The following is a 14,524-nucleotide window of genomic DNA, read 5'->3' as shown; positions in this document are numbered from 1 at the left end:
CAGACCTGCCAGGTCTACTGAGGGGAAAAACACTGAATGTCAGATTTATAAGGTGCATAATCTCAGCTCTGGCCCTCTGGCTGAGTGGTGGTTCTTGGACAGGTTTCCTGTATAGAAAATGGGAAGATAGGATTTTTGTCAAGGTTGTCTTGAGGCTTAACGTGAGAACAGATAGGCCACCATGCCTTATAACTCCAGAAAGAAGGGGTTCATTCCCTTGGCTGCTTTGAGAGAAGGGTGTCTGTCAGTCACTTAGTCTACAGTGTGAGTGGTTGCCTCCTGGAGCTGTGCTAGGGAGTGGTACTGGTTACCAGTGAAATATACTTCCCTTCTGGCACTAGCAAGACTTTATTGGTTGTTTATACCTGGCCTCCAGGAAGTGGCAGCTTATAAAAATATATTTTTTTAAAGAACCTGAAAAATTTGGGTAAAAAAGAGTGTGGGAGATCTTTACTTAAAGCCCTCAGTTCCCACACAGCTGCTGGAGATGGCCCCACCTTTGGCTGGACCATAACAGGACCTATACAAAGAGGAACAGAGCATCAGTTAGCAATCCATGGTGTCCATATCGAAATAAAGAAATTTCTTTCGTGCCCAGCATAGTTTTTGTAGCTCTACAAATGTCCACATGACTGGCTAGAGGAGGCAGAAAGCAGCTGGCGAGGTGAGGTGAACATGCAGGCTAGGACGTGGGCGTGGACTCCCTCGGCCCCAGGTACTCCTCTGACATTTGCTAAGTCCTCCCTCCCTCACCCCACTCCCACCCCCACCCCCAGTCCGTGCACTCTGCCCTGCTCTTCAGCAAGCGAACTTACAGGCCTCTGGCTCTACTTGCAGCCTGCCACCTTTCTGCTGCTCTCCAGACCACCCCACTCTCCACCCAGACCTGGGGGAGAGGCCTAACTTGCCTCTAGGGGAGGCAGAAATCAAAATTGGTTATCCTAGGAGTTCCCTTTCCCCCCACCCTCCAGGCTTCTGGGGGAACTAGGAGACTGGCTGGGTCCCCTCCTTCCCCAGCAGGAAGAGTTGTTCCGGTGTGGCGGAGGTTTTGTGATGCAGAACTGGGTTTAGAGTTACCTTTATCTCCACAATGAAAAGCAGACTGGCAGGGACCGCTTCTCTGTCTGCATCCTCCCAACTCGGCAGTGGGGAGCCCATGTCTTTGTTGTTGCTAATCTGGCTTCTTGGAGTGCTTTCTGTCTTTAGCTGACCCCTCACCCTTGGCTCCCTGAGTGCTCGGGCTCCTCTGTTTCATTTTCCTGCCTCCAGTTTCCAGCTCGGTGCCTGGCAGAGGCTGGAGTTAGGATTAAGAGCTATCCTTTAGGGCACCTGTCCTGGGGGGCAGTAGCCAGCCACCTGGGGGCAACTAAGAACTTCCCCCTGACAGAAGGAGAAATGAAGATGTAAGCCCTGGGCCGGCTGTTCTTCCTGGTGTCAATAAGAATCTGACTGGATAATGATCAGCCCTGCCTTCCCCCATAATTTTAGCCTGGGGGAGGGGCTGGGCACCGGCAGCCAGCAGCCAGGAGAAGAGAGTCAGGCAGGGACTCTTGCATTCCTGCTTTTTCCACAGCTGGGCTTGAGCTCAAGGTGGGCATAATTTGGGAGGGAGATGCGAGGAAACACCACCAGCATTTAAAATGATACACTGTAAGGCCAGGAGCCGCCATGATGGCCATTCACATGCAGGTTCCCATTGGATTCAGACAGATGGTAATGAAACAACGGAGCTGTAAAGCCAGTATCCGTGGCCAGGGCCACCATCACAGCAGCCCGGCCCATGCAGGTTCGCATTGGATTCGGACAGTCGGTAAAGAAACAATGGAGCCAAAAACTGTTAGGCCATTTTCTTTAATTCTAGCTTGCACCCGGCGGGCAAGTAAAAACACACGCTGGGCTCCAAAACCCACTCACATTCAGTACTCACAAAGCCACTGACTTATCCGAGTTTCCTAGAATCAAAGGTTTCTAGCTCACCAGCCTTATTCTCCTCAGTTCCCCATCTCCTTCCTTCTCTCTACACAAACTCTACACAAACTGACATCTCACTCAGCACTCTGCCATCTTGGCTGCTTCTCCTGGCCACATGGCCTCTTTCTGCTCTCTGCTCTGCTCCCTCTGCTCTCTCATGCTAATCATCCCAGGAACCAAGAGAGCAAGCTCTCGTTCTGCCCCCATTTTATATTGTAGCTTCACAACCTCTAATCCAATATACAAAATAGGGAAGTCTCTAATACAAAGTCACTTCTCTGAGGCATGATTGGATTGTACCACCCCACATCAAAAAGGGTGGGAAAGGCTTAATCCCAAAACCAAGCCCCAGGCTATCAACACACGTTAATATCACCTGGGCGACGGCCTCACGTGGGCAGCGCCATTTTTAACAAAGTGAGCATAATATATTTTACCTGCCCAACAGGAGCTAAGAACTGGTGGGCCAGTAGCTTTAATCCTAGCTTGCACCCGGTGGGCAAGAAATACACACAGTGGGAAAACACTTCCCTTTCCATTCAGGGCTCCCAAAGCCACTGACTTATCTGAGTTTCCTAGAATTAAGGGTTCCTATCTCACCAGCCTTATTCACTTCTGTTCCCCATCTCCTTCTCTCTGCACAAACTGGCTTCTCCTTCAGCACTCTACCTTCTTGGCTGCTTCTTCTCCTCTCCTCCACGTGGCCTTTCTCTGCTCTCTTTTAAAGTGTAGAAATCAAAACCTTTAATCCAACCTGACCAGGCGGTTGCGCAGTGGATAGAGCATCAGACTGGGATGCGGAAGACCCAAGTTTGAGACCCTGAGGTCGCTAGCTTGAGCGCTTGCTCATCTGGTTTGAGCAAAACTCACCAGCTTGGACCCAAGATCACTGGCTTGAGCAAGGGGTTACTCGGTCTGCTGAAGGCCCCTAGTCAAGGCACATATGAGAAAGCAATCAATGAACAACTACGGTGTAGCAACGAAACACTGATGACTGATGCCTCTCATATCTCTCTGTTCCTATCTGTCCCTATCTATCCCTCTCTCTGACTCTCTCTCTGTCTCTGTAAAAAAACAAAAACAAACAAAACCTTTAATCCAATATACAAACAAGGAAGTCTCTGATACAGAGGCACTTATCTGAGGCATAAATGGGATTCCTCATAAGACTGCACCACCCCACATCATGCAACAGTCAAGGGTGTGGGGAAAAGCTTAGTTTTGAAAAGATCTTAGTATTAAAAGGGTGGGAAAGGCTTAGTCTTAAAATTAAACCTTAGGCTATAATGAACCTGCCTGCTTACAGCCTGTCCCCCACACTCCATGCAAAGTATAAGCGAGAAAACATATATATCATTTTTACAAACTTATTTGACCAACATACATGTATGGCCAGGGGCCCCTACTGCTATTGTGGCCATTCACATGCAGGTTCTCATTGAATTCGGGCAGACGGTAAAGAAATGGCAGAGTCGGAGGATGGTGGGCCATTCTGTTTATTGGTGTCTCACAAAGACATGCAAGCCACATGAAAAGCCACGAGAAAAACCTGCATTTCCCATGGAGGGCCAGGGATCAGGGAGGAGAGAAAAAAAAGAAATCCTCCTACCCCTCTGGTGGCGGGGGGGGGGGGGCAGAATCTCCCTTCCAGTAAACACTAGCAAGACAATGGCCCCTCCCAATCAGGAAGGCAACCGCAACCTCACAGACCACTGTACCTGACCTTGCCTAGCCCCCAGTGAGAAACTTATTTGACCAACATTCCACCCCTTTGCTCGCTTTACAAGCTACACCACAGGTTTCTTCAACGATGGTCAGTCACTGTGTGAGGAGTGAAGTCATTGCATAAACAGAAACAGTACAAACTACAGCAATGGAATTACCAAATCATAAGCTATGGGTGTAAGGTCGGTGGATAATGGGGGATGGTCACGTGGGGAACCCAGACCCGTGAACTTTGGCTAGGACCACCCACAACCAAGTGGCCCAAAAGAAACTTCCCAGGAACCCTTGGAAAAAAGCGACCATCTGCCAGCCAGTGAGATTTCACCACGTCATATTAGCTCGAATTCCCTAGAGGGACCCTTTAAATATCTCCCATGCGGATTAATCCTTACGACTTCCCTGGCCTCCATCTCCTCCATCTTTCTTTCTTCAGGGCCAGGGAACCTTGCTGGGCGGGATGCATGCTCTGTACTCAGTAAAGCCTTTTACTATTCCACACTTCGTGGCTCTGGCCCCTTCCTTCCTTCTCGGCGGTGAAAAATACCTTACAATGAATGAAATGAGAGAGCTGTCAGCGGGACCAGGAGAGGCAAATCTTTTCCCTATGGCCAGGATTTTGTCTGCAGACAGCACAGTAGCTGGTATTAGAGGCCACCCTGAGCTGGCATACCAAAACTTATTGGCCAATTGTGGGTCAAATGACTTTGCAAATATGATGTATGTGTTTGCTCGCTTATAGTTTTCATTGAGAGTTGGGGACAGGCTGTAAACAGGTAGTGTCCTTATAGCCTAAGGCTTAGTTTTAAGACTAAACCTTTCTCACCCTTTTAATCCTAAAATCTTCTCAACACTAAGCTTTTCCCCACACCCTTGACTGTTGCATGATGTGGGGTGGTGAACTCTTATGAGGAATCTCATTTATGCCTCAGATAAGTGACTTTTTATCAGAGACTTCCTTGTTTGTATATTGGCTTAAAGGTTTTGATTTCTACACTATAAAATGGGGCAGACTGGGGGTTCTCTTGCTAGGTTCCTGAGATTAGCATTACAGAAGAGAGGCAGCCAAGATGGCAGAGTGCTGAGGGAGAAGCCAGTTTGTGCAGTTTGTGCAGGGAGAAGGAGATGGGGAACAGAGGTGAATAAGGCTGGTGAGGTAGAAACCTTTGATTCAAAGAATACTTGGATGAGTCAGTGGCTTTGGGAGCCCTGAATGGAAAGGGAAGTGTTTTCCCATTGTGTGTATTTCTTGCCCGCCGGTGCAAGCTAGGATTAAATGTAACGGCCCACCAGTTCTTGGCTCCGTTGTTTCATTACCGTCTGTCCGAATCAAATGTGAACCTGCATGGGCCAGGCGGCTGCAATGGTGGTCATGGCTACTGGCTTTACACCAATACACCAGGATCTGCTGGTTGTATGTGTAGTAAAATAGGAGAACTCATTATTGCCATAAAGAAATTACAAAGGTGTCCTTCATAATGCTGTCCCCCCAGTGTATTATCAAGGGATAATACACTTCTACCTTAGGTGGCCAGGTACTGGTTGCCCAAAGAATTAACTGGAGGTCCACCTCTAGCCCCTTTCCCTACGATGCCAACAAGGCCGCCCATCTCAAATGCGGGGCCTTTACGGTCCAGGGCCAAGTCCATGGAAGCCATTAGCCTTTACGGGGGGATGTTGGGGCAGACAAGAGCATTTTGTCCTGCCGTTCAAAACCTGGCTTGAGTAAAATGTCCTTGGTGCGTATTTGCAACTGAATGAGAGCAGCTGATGGATGCAGGAGGGCTTCCACTGGAAATGGGCTCCCCCATCAAGGTCTCTCCTTCAAAATCCGGAGTACTGTCCACAAGCGGTGTGTCCATCCAGTAAGAAAGCCGGTGCCCCCCTCCTGTGGCAGTCCCTGCTTTAAGAGTCCATTATACCGCTCAATGATACCAGCAGCCTGGGGGTGGTAGGGAACATGGTACTTCCAGTCCACCCCCAACTCTTGAGCCCATTGCCTCACCACTGAACCAGTGAACTGGGTACCATTGTCACTGTCAAGGACCAGTGGTCACCTATATTCAGCACTCAGGTGGTCCAGAGCCTGTATGACTGCCCTCTGGTCAGGGTTATGGGCAGGGTAAGCAGCAAGCAGCCCGGTGACAGTATCTACCCAAGTAACTGCATACTGGTACCCTTCTGACTTTGGTAAGGGTCCAATGTTGTCTGTCTGCAATCATGTCAGTGGAACACGACCCCTCTGGACCTGTCAGGTGACACCAGTGGTCTCCGAGGGTGTTCCTTGGAACATACTGCATATTGTTCACAGGCTGCAAGTACTTCTGCATAGGACACAGGCAAGTTCCACACCTTAACCGTAGCCCACATAGTTTTCTGTCCTACATGGAGCAGGCGCCGATGGGCCACTGTGCCACATCACCTGCAGGTGCAGTCTTCAACCATTGCACCCTTGCCAAAGTGTCTGCTTCCTCATTCCCAGGATGGCTAGAGGGGCATGCCCTGTGACATGATATACTGTCACCTGCTTCTGGTGTCCTATTTCCCATAAGTCCTGCCACATGGCCTGACCCCATAGTGGATGGTGCATTGCCATCCACTGGTTAATGTGCTAAGTAGCAATGCAAAGGTCAGTCCATGATAGACAGCCCAGCTGTCAGTGCAGATAACCAGAGGTGAAGTTTCATTATGGGCAACTAGCCATATGGTTCTTAATTCTGCCCACTGGCTGCCCTGTCCATCCAAATAGTCTCTGTGGCCGGATGGAAGGCTATGGCCATCCACTTGGCGGGTTGGCCCCTGCTGGAACCATCAGTCTAACAGGGATGGGTGGGGACTGGAGGCCACACGTGGAACTGACTATCCACTGGTCCCCTTCCAATGTACAACGGGTGTTGGCCTTTGTGGATATAAATGCAGTATGTTCCTTCCTCTGTGAGAACCCAGAGCGGTTTGCTGAGACCCCAGTGGCCACTAACGGTTATAGGGGCCAAACTGTTCAAGTGAAGCCAATAACTATTCCATTGGGAATAGGAAGACTGCCTGAGCCCCACCTTCCAGACCCTGGACCCTTCTGAGCCCTTCAGTTTTGCATTTGTTTGTGATAATGGATAGTGCCTATCTCTCTGACCAGGCTGCATTCTCCAAAAACAGGGACTCTTGGCTTTGTCACTGTGGTGTCCCTGGCACATGGCACAGTGTCTGGCCCATAGTAGACCTTCAGTAAATGTTTGTGGAAGGGGGCATGGGATGAGGAAAACTGGGAGTGGGTGAGGGGGAGAACAGGTGAGGAAGGTGAAAGAGAAATGGGGACATTTGAACTGGGTCTTGATGAATGAGTTTACGAGGTGGACCAAGTAGGAAAGGCATCCCAAGAGGAGGGAACAGACTGTGCAAAGACAGGGAGGCATGAAGTGCATGGGATATTCCAGGAACAAGAAGTAGGGCAGAGTGCCTGAGATATTTCATGAGATGGGGTTGTTGCTGGCTGGTCTGGAAAGATACCCTCATCTGATCATGGAGGAGCCCAGTGGGAAGCAGTGATCTGGGATGGCTCCTGAGGGGTTAGGCTGTGGTGTGGAATGCTGACTGTGGAGGGAGGGTGCTTATGTGCATTTCAGAGAGGAGCCTCTGGCAGTGGCTGGGCACCCTCCAGCTGTCCCCCCCCTTTCCTTCTCTTTTGCATTTGTGCCTCTGAGAAAAATCACAGCCCCAGATCTCCATGGGCACTGCCCAGGGCAAGGTCAACATGAGTTCCCTAAAACAAACTTCACCAGAACCCAGAACCACAGATTTCCCAGGGAGATGGCTGATTTCAAAATTTGAAACTCTGCCATGGAGATGGACTGGCAGAGGGGGAATTTAGAGCACAGGCCATTTGGAGAATATCTGGAACAGTTTTCATAAATTAAAAATACTCAAGCGTGGGTCTGAGTTCTCTAGGGCCAAGCACATGAGCTGCCACCATTTTCTGCTTTTCCCTTGTCTTGTCTTGTGGCTTGCCTGTCTTGGTGAGACACCAGTAAACAGAATGAACTCAATGAGAACCTGCATGGAATGGCCACGATGGTGGTGGCTGCAGCCCCTAGCCATACAACTGGCATAGTCTGCGGCAGGATACAGATCAGATCGGTATGGAGCCGCCACCCTTGAGGGGTGGGGTAGCAGACTGGTTGCTGTTCTGGCTCCCCAAGGCTGTCCTTTTAGGGGCCATGAGCTGGTGTTTTTTACTCAAGAGGAAACCAGGAGCAAGAAGCCACCCTAGGTTGAAAGCTCCAGGATGAATTGCAAATCAAAGAGCAGAAAAGGCTGGAATTGGAGCAAGCACTGGAGAAGGAATTACAGGTTTGCAAGCTGCAGTTTGCTCTGGAAGCTGAACATTTGCACCGGCAGTTGTTGAAGGAATAACTGCGGGTTTAAGAGCTCGAGTTTCAGCTTCTGGCCAGAGGCCAGCAGCCACAGGACCCTAAACGGTCAAAGGAGCAGCACGGTGGACTGGCTTTGAGTCAGCGGGAGCAGGAGCTTGCTACTCCTCTTCTGAGGATGAGAAGGTTCAGGCTGAAGCTGCCATACGCACACTGAGAGCCCGACCAGTGGTTGCCAAGAAGGTAAAACCCAGCAACAAAGAGTCCCTCAGGGGCAGCCACAGCCTCCTGCCCAGGTAATGGAACACTCTGTGGTCCAGCCTTATACCCAGGCAGAGCTGATGGAGTTGGGGGCATAATTTAGGCAGAAACCTACTGAATCCCTGGTAACTTGGTTACTACAATTATGGGATATAGGGGTGGATGGCATCATGCTCTATGGGACAAAGATGGAGAAATTGGCTGCCATTACCACACACTCCTCCTTGAGGCAGCGTCTTCAGAACTGCCATGACAACCCAGGAAACCATACCCCATTAGAATGGGTGATGGCTGCCATTCGTATGGTCTGGCAGAATGCTGGAGAACTGCCGGGGGCAATGAGTCGGTGGCAGTGCTACAGTGAGTTAGTAAAGGTCCTTCGGGAACTAGGTATGAAGAATGCTGTTTTCAACCCTGGGTCCCGTGGGCCAGACAAGGAAGTGTTTACTGCAAAAATGAGGGACTTTATTCTTGCTAGCACCCTGTCAGCCCTTTTTGGGTCACTTGTGGCTATCTTGGGCCCCTATGTGGGGCAGCCCATCAATGCAGTTACATAGATGGTAGCAGATTTGGGAGAGCTGGAGGCCGCTCAGGATCATAAAGCAGTGAGGGCTGCTGCCTATGTTGCCCCCCCCCCCCCCACACACACAACTAACAAGGGAAACGGGCCTGTAAAGGTTACTCGAACAAATGTGGGTAGATTTGATTGTGGCTGGAGCAGATAAGGAGAAATTAGATGGCCAGTCTAATAAAATTCTTTTGGAGCTTTGGTGGCAGCTTAAACCAGAACAGAAGTTCCAGCCACTGAGATGAAAGGCCCCAGCTGCTAATAAAACATTTGGTGTATGGGCAGCTTGGTTACAAGATTATATGATGGAGACAGCCAAGGGAGAGGAGAACTCCCAAGACCCACTGTACCAGTTCAAATAGGAAAGCAGCCAAGAAAGTAATCGTTCCCATGATGATGACACACAGACATGTTAGTCTGTGGTGAGCGGCGAGCCCTCGCCAGCTGTCCTGAAGTAAGCGCAAGTCCCCATCCTGCTTGTTCTTCCAGGCCCAGCACAGCCGCTCCCGTGCCCACGTGTTACCCTTACACAGACAGCAGCATAGTTGTGCACAGTGTTTGCATTTTCTGTATGATAACGTCCCATCGCACACAGTTCCACCACCTTTTTGGGTATGAACAATATTTATTGAACCCGTCCATTACTCATTGTTTCCCTAGATGGATGGTTAAGTTGTTCCCAGTTTGTTCTCATTTCTCCTTATGCACATTTGTAAATTTATCTGAAAAGTGACTTCCTAAGGAATGGATAGTCATTTAAAATGTTAATATTTTGATAGATCCCATGAAAAGAGGTTTTGCAAAACCTCCATCCAACATGGTAAGGGTCTGCCCACCATCCTCATTGACCCCCACGTTTCTAGCTACTCCCAGGTGCCACTGTGCCACCATGACTGGGTCCCACCACTCAGTGCACAGCCTGCAGCCCACCACTCACTGCCCCTACCACCCCAGAGCTGCTGCTCCCACTGTCATCTTCCACCAGCCATGGTGGATATTTTGCACATATTCAAACGAACAAGGATGTCTTTCGTCTTTCCTCCTGCCTTTCCTTTACAAAACATGATAGAATGTCATTGCTTTTGTCACTTACCCGGCAGAGAAAATTCCAAATCTGAATAAATAGTCCTCCCCTCTCTTCTTGTCAGTTGTCTTTACACTTTTGTTCCTTGACTGTACAAATGTTTTTAACTTCTCTTTTTTCTTTTCTTTTTTTTTTTTTTTTTTTTTTTTTTCTGAAGCTGGAAACAGGGAGAGACAGTCAGACAGACTCCCGCATGCGCCCGACCGGGATCCACCCGGCAGGCCCACCAGGGGGCGACGCTCTGCCCATCCTGGGCGTCGCCATGTTGCGACCAGAGCCACTCTAGCGCCTGGGGCAGAGGCCAAGGAGCCATCCCCAGCGCCCGGGCCATCTTTGCTCCAATGGAGCCTTGGCTGCGGGAGGGGAAGAGAGAGACAGAGAGGAAGGCGCGGCGGAGGGGTGGAGAAGCAAATGGGCGCTTCTCCTGTGTGCCCTGGCCGAGAATCGAACCCGGGTCCTCCGCACGCCAGGCCGACGCTCTACCGCTGAGTCAACCAGCCAGGGCTTTAACTTCTCTATAGTGAAGTTTTCTTTCCTGGCCTCTGGTTTTTATGTCAGTTGAGCTGTGCACTCTTCGAGAGGATACAAAATTTCTCCCCTGGTTGATCCTGGCTGTCTTGTTTCATTCTTCATCTTTAAATCCTTGACCCATCAGGCACTTGTGTTGTGTCAGAAGGTGTGACACAAGGATTCAGCTTGGTAATTTTTCATCTAGTGGTCCCTATTCTTTTACTAAATACTCTTATCTCGCACTGCTGCTGAGAAATACCCTCTTGATTTTATTCTGAACCCCACGTGTGTTGGGGTTCGTCTCTCCGTGTTATGCAGCACAGGGGCTGTTTCTGCTTTTGCAGCTGCAGACTCTTGACCATTGGTAGGGTTACTCGACTTCATTATTGTTTTCTGCAAAAATACATTTGCTAGTTTTGCTTAGGCATGTTAGAATCAATTTGTCTAATTTTTAAAAATGCTCTCAGTATTTTCTTGTGTTAAATTTATAGACTAAATTGGGGGAATTGCCATCTCTTATTTTTTCCTGTATATGATGGTGTGCATTTCTGTTTCTTCTAATTCATAAATAGATTGTGGTTTCTCTTTTTATTTTACTTTTTTGTTGATTTGAGAGAGAGAGATACAGAAAGGGAGAGAGAGGGACAAGAGAGATTAAGAAGCATCAACTCATAGTTGCTTCACTTTAGTTGTTCGTTGTTTGCTTCTCATATGTGCTTTGATCGGGGGCTCAAACTGAACCAGTGGCCCCTTGCTCAAGCCAGTAACCTTGGGCTCAAGCCAGTGACCCCATGTTCAAGCTGGCAAACCACGCTCAAGCCAAAGGAGCCTGAGATCTACAGGTTTTGAACCAGGGACCTATGTTCTGGGTAGATGTTCTACCCACTGTCCCACCACAGATCAGGCTAGGTTGTGATTTATGTGTATTAATTTTGTGTCTGGCTACCTTACCAAGTCTCTTATTGCTTGTCATGGTTTTTCAGTTTACTGAATTAGGTTTTTGTGGATGTAAACAGATAACTGAAAAATAAGAACAGTGATAATAATAGCTGTCCTCCCCTCCTGCTTTTATTGCTTTATGTTTTTTCTCTAATCTGTTGTACTGGCTAATATTTCAGGAAAATGTTAAGTAACAGTGGTGACAGTGGGCATGCTTTTTTTGTGTGTGTCTGTGACAGAGAGACAGTGAGAGAGACAGATAGGGACAGACAGACAGGAAGGGAGAGAGATAAGAACTCTTTGTTGCAGCTCTTTAGTCTCCTTAGTTGTTCATTGATTGCTTTCTCATATGTGCTTTGACCAGGGGGCTACAGCAGAGTGAGTGACCCCTTGCTCAAGCTGGCGATTTTAGGCTTCAAGCCAGTGACCATGAGGTCATGTCTATGATCCCACACTGAAGCCAGTGATCCTGTGCTCAAGCTGGTGAGCCCGAGTTCAAGCTGGCGACCTCAGGGTTTTGAACCTGGGTCCTCTGCATCCCACCCAGTCTGATTCTCTGTCTATTGCACCACCATCTGGTCAGGCTGCACATGCTTATATTGTACCCAGCTGTGATGAGGAATGCTGCCAGTGTCTCGCCACAAAATGCAATATTGGTTTTGGGTAGATCCATGCTGAGGAAGGGTCCATCTATTCTTATTAACCTAGAATTTTTATCAAAGTGGATAGTAAATGTTGCCAAGTGCCTTTCAAGTTTTCTTCTTAGACCTGGGCTGCAGGTTTGCCACTGGGCCCCACGGCCTTGAGACTGCCCCACCCTGGCAGCTCCCGAGGGCCCAGTGCAGCAATGAAGGCCACCAAGTAGCTCTTTATTTTTTTTAAGTCGAAAGGAAATATCAAATTTAATTTAAATTTAAAAAATCAGAAATCATATGAAATAAAAAGACAGAGCAAATCAACTCCTAAAAAAAGAGGGCTGAATCTTGGTGGTCACATTTATTGGAAGGATTAAAGAAAAATAAAAGTGCCATTTGGCTTAAGAATCTGTGAGTTATGTGCAAATTAACACATTTCAGGAGTGGAAGAATCCTTAGTTATTTTGTAATATCAAAAGTTATGCAGATTTCTCTTTTGAATATATTCTACATTTAAAGATGCAATCATACAAAGTCTCCTACTCTCCATACAGGATAAATTCTTGGTTTCAGCCAACTCTGAATGGAGGGGCAACTGGCACAACACCATCTCCCTGGACACAGAGCATTGGACTATTCCTTTTTGTTGATTTATATATTTCTTCATATGTTTGTTCATCGATTTCTATAGTAGTCACAGTTTCTTCCACATCTCCCAGTATCATATTTAAGTGTTGATCATTAGCATGTAATCTACCTCAAAGCTCTCTGTCATTTCTCATTTTCACATAAATTTGCTCATCCAGGCTGAGCCTGATAAGCTCCAGGGGCTCTTCTATGGTGTTGGTAGTTTGTTGCTGATCCACATCGTCTGCCATCTTTCAAACCTTGCGCCCTCTTATTTTTTATTGATTTTAATTTATTGTGATTACATAGATTCTAGTGTTGCACCGAATGCATTCCCCCTCCCCCGTATTCCCCTAACATCTCTCTTGCCCCCTTTCCAACATCGTTCCTCCCCCCTTCCCTTCAGCTTTATCCCATCCTATCATCCCCTTTCCCTCTGTTCTCTTTTCCTCTGGTCCCTTTGATCTCTCCTCTGTCTCAATTCCATTCCTCAGTTCTCATTGTTCCTGGATTCCTCAAATGAGCGAGGTCATATGATATTTTTCTTTTCCTGCCTGGCTTATTTCACTTAACATAAGAGTTTCCAGGTTCATCCACATTGTCGCAAAAGGTAAGATTTCCTTCTTATTCATGGCCCATAGTATTCCATTGTGTATATGTACCAAAGCTTTTTAATCCACTCATCCACTGAAGGACACTTGGGCTGTTTCCAGATCTTTGCTATTGTGAACAATGCTGCCATAAACATGGGGGTGCATTTCTCCTTTTGAAACAGTGCTATGGTGTTCTTGAGGTATATTCCTAAAAGTGGGATAGCTGGCTCAAAAGGCAGTTCGAGTTTTAATTTTTTAATATTTGGAGGAATCTCCATACTGTTTTGCACAGAGGCTGCACCAGTCTGCATTCCCACCAGCAGTGTAGGAGGGTTCCCGTTTCTCCACATCCTTGCCAGCCCTTATTCTGTGTTGTTTTGTTGATGAGCACCATTCTGACTGGTGTGAGGTGATATCTCATTGTGGTTTTCTTTTTCTTTCTTTTTTTCCTTTTCTTCTTACTTTTCTGAAGCTGGAAACAGGGAGAGACAGTCAGACAGACTCCCGCATGCACCGACCGGGATCCACCCAGCACGCCCACCAGGGGTGACGCTCTGCCCACCAGGGGGCGATGCTCTGCCCCTCCGGGGCGTCGCTCCGCTGCGACCACAGCCACTCTAGCGCCTGGGGCAGAGGCCGAGGAGCCATCCCCCGCGCCCAGGCCATCTTTGCTCCAATGGAGCCTCGGCTGCGGGAGGGGAAGAGAGAGACAGAGAAGAAGGAGAGGGGGAGGGGTGGAGAAGCAGATGGGTGCTTCTCCTGTGTGCCCTGGCCGGGAATCGAACCCGGGACTTCTGCACGCCGGGCCGACGCTTTACCACTGAGCCAACCAGCCAGGGCCTCATTGTGGTTTTAATTTGCATTTCTCTAATGATTATTGATTTTGAGCATTTTTTCATATACCTATTGGCCATCTGTATGTCCTCTTTGGAGAAGTGTCTATTTTTTGCCCATTTTTTTATTGGATTGTTTATTTTCCCGGTGTTGAGTTTTCCAAGTTCTTTATAAATTTTGGTTATTAACTGCTTATCAGACATATTGTCGAATATGTTCTCCCATTGAGTAGTTTGTCTTTTTATTCTGTTCTTATTGTCTTCAGCTCTGCAAAAGCTTTTTAGTTTGATATAGTCCCATTTGTTTATCCTGTCTTTTATTTCACTTGACTGCGGAGATAAATCAGCAAATACAGTGTGTCCGTAAAGTCATGGTGCACTTTGACCGGTCACAGGAAAGCAACAAAGAAAATAGAA

General features: G+C 48.0%; 1 protein-coding gene and 1 pseudogene across 8 annotated transcripts in view; one reads left to right on the top strand and one right to left on the bottom strand.

Annotated features, from left to right (window-relative positions):
- ARHGAP22 (Rho GTPase activating protein 22) overlaps positions 1 to 14,524 on the top strand; it is a 215,139-nt gene that overhangs the window by 149,598 nt on the left and 51,017 nt on the right. The window lies entirely within an intron of this gene.
- LOC136381368 (U6 snRNA-associated Sm-like protein LSm3 pseudogene) lies at positions 12,624 to 12,932 on the bottom strand (annotated as a pseudogene).

Source organism: Saccopteryx leptura, chromosome 9 (assembly GCF_036850995.1).
Source record: "Saccopteryx leptura isolate mSacLep1 chromosome 9, mSacLep1_pri_phased_curated, whole genome shotgun sequence".
In the NCBI taxonomy this organism is placed as follows: domain Eukaryota; kingdom Metazoa; phylum Chordata; class Mammalia; order Chiroptera; family Emballonuridae; genus Saccopteryx; species Saccopteryx leptura.
This window is presented reverse-complemented; position numbering and strand designations above follow the sequence as displayed.